Raw genomic sequence first — 6,000 nt, forward strand, 5'->3', positions numbered from 1 at the left:
CGCCCTCGGCCCTTCCACCCTCGCCGGCAGAACGGCCACCAGACAAGGCAGCGCAAGGAACGGGAGGAAATGCTTGGGAAGTCAAGACCCGTCCTCTCCACCCCCTGAAGGACGAGCCCTTTTGCGTCCTTCTGACCGAATGTCTCTTGCCTGGGGGAACAGCCGCAAGGAGCAGGCTGGAAGYGCTCTTCCGTGCTCCCAGTTGAATCTGCCCCCTTTCTGTGTTTTTCACTTGTTTTATAATCGCTCACTTGATCCTACCGAAAATAAGCTAGCACAATCAATGAAATAGGCAGGCCGTGGGAGCAATGAATATCCACATGATTAAGGGTTTCCAGGCTTAGGTCCTAAATAACCATAATTGCCACTTTATTATCTACAGAGTTAGAAAACAGAGAAAGCCAGGAAAGAAGTTGCTATTGGGAATTTATGATAAAAAGACCTGTCCTCACACTACAGCAGCACTTCCAAATAGCTATTATTAAATTCCAATAACAGAATTATAGTAATAAAATGTGGTAAGGTGAACAGTAGAAACAACGAATACTTTTCACACTATTTCTCCACATCATGGAGATTTACCAGAAACAACCATTTTGCCCAGAGAGCCAGGTTTCCTACATTAAYGATGGATCTGTCGGGACCCCTCCAAAGAGAGAGTCAAAACATCTGACATGAGGTTTCTGCTTTAAAGTATTCCTTGTTAATGCCTTGTTAATGGCAGAAAGAGTCTAGAAAGAACATTTTACAGAGACTGAATTTTCATCGTACACCTGTGGTGAGACACTACTAGGATCCTGATAGGTAGTTAAGCAGGTAAGAGACCGTGTGGGATGGCTCACCGTGCAGCTCACCTGCGGTAGAAACATTACAGTCAAGGCTGAAGTGGACAGTTTAAATTGTTCACACCTTTCTCCTGCTACTGATGGTTGTCTTCTCTTAGTCTTTCTCATCGAGAAATGTCTCAAATGAATCRTAACTGCCCTGAGGCAGTCAGGGAAAAGGGAAATCAAAGGAAGAAGGGGAGACTGAATATAACCCTCTCAGTCATTTTTGGGGGTGGTGAGTGGCAAAAGAAAACTGTATTTTCTTTTAGTGGAAAGCAAAGTATTTTGTTCTTTTTATAACGTGATGTATTAGAAACATTACTTCTTTGCAGCCATCTTAACGTATATGACTCCTAATAAAGAATGATAGTTTGGCTGAAACTGGAAAAAATAACACATATAATAATACCAGTTGGTTTTGAGATGAATTATTAACATAATTAACTGCAGCTCGAAGAAGGCTCATAGTAAAATGATAATGAACTGAAGTCAAGAGAGCTTATTGGTCTGAAGTAGRCTAAGAAACACTACTCACTGTGCTGATTTAGTTGCCTATTAAGCTGATTATTAAAGCTGAAGCCTTGTCTTTTTGTTGGGCGAGCTTCAAATGAATTTCTGATTTCACACACTCTGATGCACTAAGCAGAAGCATCTACGCAGCCATGCCAGCTAGAGAAAGAGTTCAGCCATCCCAAGGCAGAAAGTACTCCGAGGCTGAAAGCATCACCGTACCCAAGGTGTGGGGCGTCACTGCCTGTCAGCTTCCCCTGGAATAGTCACTAGTCAATAGTAATTGAGGAACCAATTAGTCAAGGGGTTCACAAGTCCTTGGCAGTAAAACAAAGATGAAAGCAAAAATGTTTTGTGAGAGAGATAACTAAATCAAGATTTTGTGAATGAATTCAGTCAACATGCCTCAGACAGGCTGAGAATAATTMCCTCTTTGTTACAGAAATGGAGATAAAAAGGGTACATTCATTAATATTTCCATTAATATTTGCATGATCCTTRCAAAAAAATGCAGTAGAGAAATACATCAAAAAAATGTATTTTTTTCCAGCTGACCATGGCCATAAACATACTCTGCGACATGCCAAGGGCTGTTGACCATCATGAAAAGGGGAGGGTCCCTTGAGTATCAGCTGGTGAAGAAATGAAGCAGTTGTGTGCATGGAATATGTTCACTCTTATCCATCCAACAGCTGTTTGCCTGTTTTCAACACTGCTGGCACACGTGCTGGATGTAATGACAGCCTGCTCTGTGATACCTGTGCTCCAGAATATTTGGAGAAGGACCAGCTGCTTCCTACAGTTCCCAAGACTTTCGGAGTCTGCTCACTTCTGTTACAGATTTGACTCCCTGAAAGTTATTTGATCTGATGCGTACGCAGGTGCAAAGAGGCCACGATGGCAATGGTTCAGATATTACTGGGAAACTTTAGGAATCCTAGAAAAATCTACCAGAGGAACCAGGTATGCTAAGATAGGAAGAAGAAAGCTGCTTCGTTTCAGCAAAGAAACAGGTGGAGAAGATGGGGTTTTTTTTCATTTGAGGGTGGGTTCATGAACATTTTATAGTTAAAAAAAAAATCTGTTAAACAAAAGAGAGATGTTGAAATTCTGCACAATATTGCTAAAATGTAAATATGGCATTATACTTCAATTTTGAATCAAAGAGCTTTATATCATGTAGGAGGCCAAGATCATAAAACTGTCAAAATATGAGATAAGGGAGCAAAGAAATGATATCTGCCATCTTCGTTAGACATCACTAAAATCGGAATACAATTAAGCAGCTTGTGTAAGAGCAGCATCTATATGCTTATCATTTTCTACATATTACTGTCCAGACTTGCAAAAACAGTCTGATATTTTAATAATGTAGAAGCATGATGCAGAAACGCGTGTATGAAGCTGTAGACATGGCACTTGTGGGTACTCTCTCTGGAAGACCTGTTGAGCCATTGCTGGGGCAAACGAGAGAGGTAGTAAGTTGGGAGGCTGATTTTACAAGATGCCTCAGGAAAGAGCACCAATAACTCCAAGAAGGACATTTTAGCGATAGTGCTGTAGGTGAAGAGTTGTCCACATGAGCCCTCCCGAGGAGCCAGGATGCTCCCGTGCGCTCTAGGGCTAGCGGAGTATCCACAAGCCCGTGTGACCTGCGGTGCTCTGCCTCACTTCTCCGCCCCCCCCCCCAAGTTATTTCCAGTCATTAATTTCCTCAGATGGTGATTTCACAAGTAGCATGGAATATATTAATTATCTCCTTAGGGTCTGATTTTCAGTTAAGGAAATACAGAAAACCAGAGGTAGCAGCTGCAAGAAGTCAAGCTTTTTTTTTTTTTTAATATTAAAAAAGTCTTCCTGTTCTTATAGGACCAGTAGGGCTGTCTCCTACAATTACAACACACTTGGAGAGCACAGGAGTTCAAAAGCATTCTGAAAGGTCCTGGTGTTCGGCTGAGGATATTTGAGTCCTGGACTCCAATCCTTATCCTTTTACAGGACCCAGGATTTCAAATGTGAGCCTCAAATAGCGATTAAAAATAGCATCTAAAAGCATTCTTTAGGTATTTTATTTTGTCCTTGTTCTTTGTCTGCTACACACCTGCCATGGAAAATGTTGGATATGAAAAGTGCAGCAAGTTTTGACAAATGATTTCTTGTTTAATTAGTGGTATGTATGGTTGACATACAATACAAGATGGAAGCCAACAGATTGCTCATGGGAGATCCCAAGAGTGCTGATAACGGGACAGGGTTTGTAGCTCTGTTTTACATGTTCRTATTTGAGGGTTTTCGATTAACGATCTTAGAAAAATTGATCGATTTCAAATACAGATTTGTGTTCCTCTTTCACAAAGACACTCCTATTCTTGATGTACTTAATTTCAAGGCGTTTATTTTCTATTTCAAAAAGCCAATAGCACAGGACAAAATTCAGTTTTTAAAGCAGTATAGTAGAGGCTGGATTCAGTTCCTTTCCACAACAACATGTTATTATACTTGATATGTAACTTATACCTGCATTTGTGGAGTAGAGTCCAGCCCTGCTCTTTATATATATATATATATAAAATATACAGTCACACATTGTTTATAAATATACTTGTTTATAAATATACTTATGTATATATATAAGTATATTTATATAAAAGTGTGTATATACATATATATATACACACTTTATGTGTTTACATATGTGCACACATGCATGCACGTGCACGCGCACACACACACACACACACACAAATATATATATAAAATGATGATTTTCTGGTCCATACACTCTTCAGATAGCAATATGGGAAGGGACGCTGGTCTCTTAGTGCTTCTGCATTATGATCTACTGACCCTGAAAATAGGGTCAGAAGGAGGTCTCACTGCTAACTGGAAAACTAATCAATGTAATTCTACCAAAGGGCTGGTACACACAACAAATAATATTGTCCCCCCCCCCCCAGCAAAAGTCTATGCCTCATTGTAGAGAACATAAGCATCACATTTTGATACTCAGGGAAAAGAAAAAATATCAACCAAATAAAAAGGTTTATGCTTTGTGAGGCTAGGTGAAATCACCGAGCCACATCATCATTCTCAAATTTTAATTTTACTTCTGAGCAACTTGATTGGTTGTGTTTCACATTTTGGGCTTAGTTCCTTGCTAAGAAATGCAGAGTTGTGCCTTTATTTTCTTCTACAGTTAAAAGCAACAATCAACGACAAAAGACTGGCTGTTGCCTTCCCTCCGCACAAATATTACACTTACACAAGGAGAAGATGAGCCGGTCTCACGCTGCGCGACGAGCCCTGCCCAGYGCCTGGGACCAGCACAGAGCAGCCTGGAGGGATGCGGTCCTCGAGCAGGGCTGCATTTGATTCTGAGCAGGTGCTTTTACTGCGAGGGAGAGCAAGACAAAGGGTAAAAGGTCACTGGTGACTAATTTTCTGAAAACCAGCAGCTTGTGTAAGTAATAGAACATTTATTGTATTTCTCTGTCATCCCAGCAATGAGCTAGAAAATCCATAAGAATTCCCAGCACTAGCCTTTATTAAAGTATAGCCCTGGATTAGTTTAATGTCCAATTTAAAGTCACTGCCTGCACCTAGTTTGCTTACTTTTCTTAGAGAGAGCCATTTTCCCTCAGTTACCTCCCATTTAAGTTGCAAAAAAATATTTTTTTCCCTAATAATATGTAGGGTTTCATTGATTTTATACATATATATATGTGTATATATATTTGTATGTGTGTGTGTCGAGAAAAGAGCACTTGAGTRCTGCTTTCCTACATTAGAGAGCTATTTTCCCACGCTGAAATATTAAAGCATAATTGGAGCTGGGCAAATACTGCAAAATCCAGGAATAGCTGTGCAAAAAGCAAAAAGCACAGGAGCCACGAACTCCCTTTGCAATGTTTGCACCCCTCTCACTTACTCTGTGTAAACATTCACATGACTTCAAAATATTGTTTCTCTGAAAGGATATCCACAGAAATCGACTCTGCTGCGGACAAGACAGAAACTGTTAGCTGAACGAGCTCCTTACGCCCATAGGCAAGGTACGAGTCTAACACAGAGGCAATCCGATTGCAAAAACCACCCCCTCGCCGACGAGAGGCTCGCGAGCACCGGCGCTTATCGTGTTCCTCGTCCGTAATGATTTGACTGGAGACCCCGGCTGCCTTGGTAGTGGCGGAGATGGCAATCAGTGTTTTCAGTCAATATACTTGACAGCTATAAACACTGTTATTGGACCTTCAATGAGATACTTAATACGTGTTAACCCCACAAAATGTAATTACCCTCTAGACTAGACTAGAACAACAGAAGAACAGAGTACGAACACTGTTTAGTATTGAGTGAGCTCTCACCTCTTCCAGAAGGGTTTATTAGGCAAATTGTCTTTTGTTGGCTCAGATTTCACTATGTTCACACCTAGATTAGATTCCTGGTGGTAAAAGCACAGCTTTGTATCATCTAACCATACTCACTTCCCAGACCATACTTCTCCAACCTGCCTCCAYGTGATTTACACCAGAGCAGATGCCACATTATCTGCACCGGTCACCAAAGTCCTTTGGAAAGACTCCTACAGTGCTGCTGTGCCTGTTACAGCAACTGCTCTGTGAGCAATTCTGAGCTGCTTAGTGAAAGCTACTGCATTTGAGCA

The sequence above is a fragment of the Rhea americana genome, unplaced genomic scaffold, assembly GCF_003343005.1.
Source record: "Rhea americana isolate MKP2758 unplaced genomic scaffold, rheAme1 scaffold_106, whole genome shotgun sequence".
Taxonomy (NCBI): Eukaryota; Metazoa; Chordata; class Aves; order Rheiformes; family Rheidae; genus Rhea; species Rhea americana.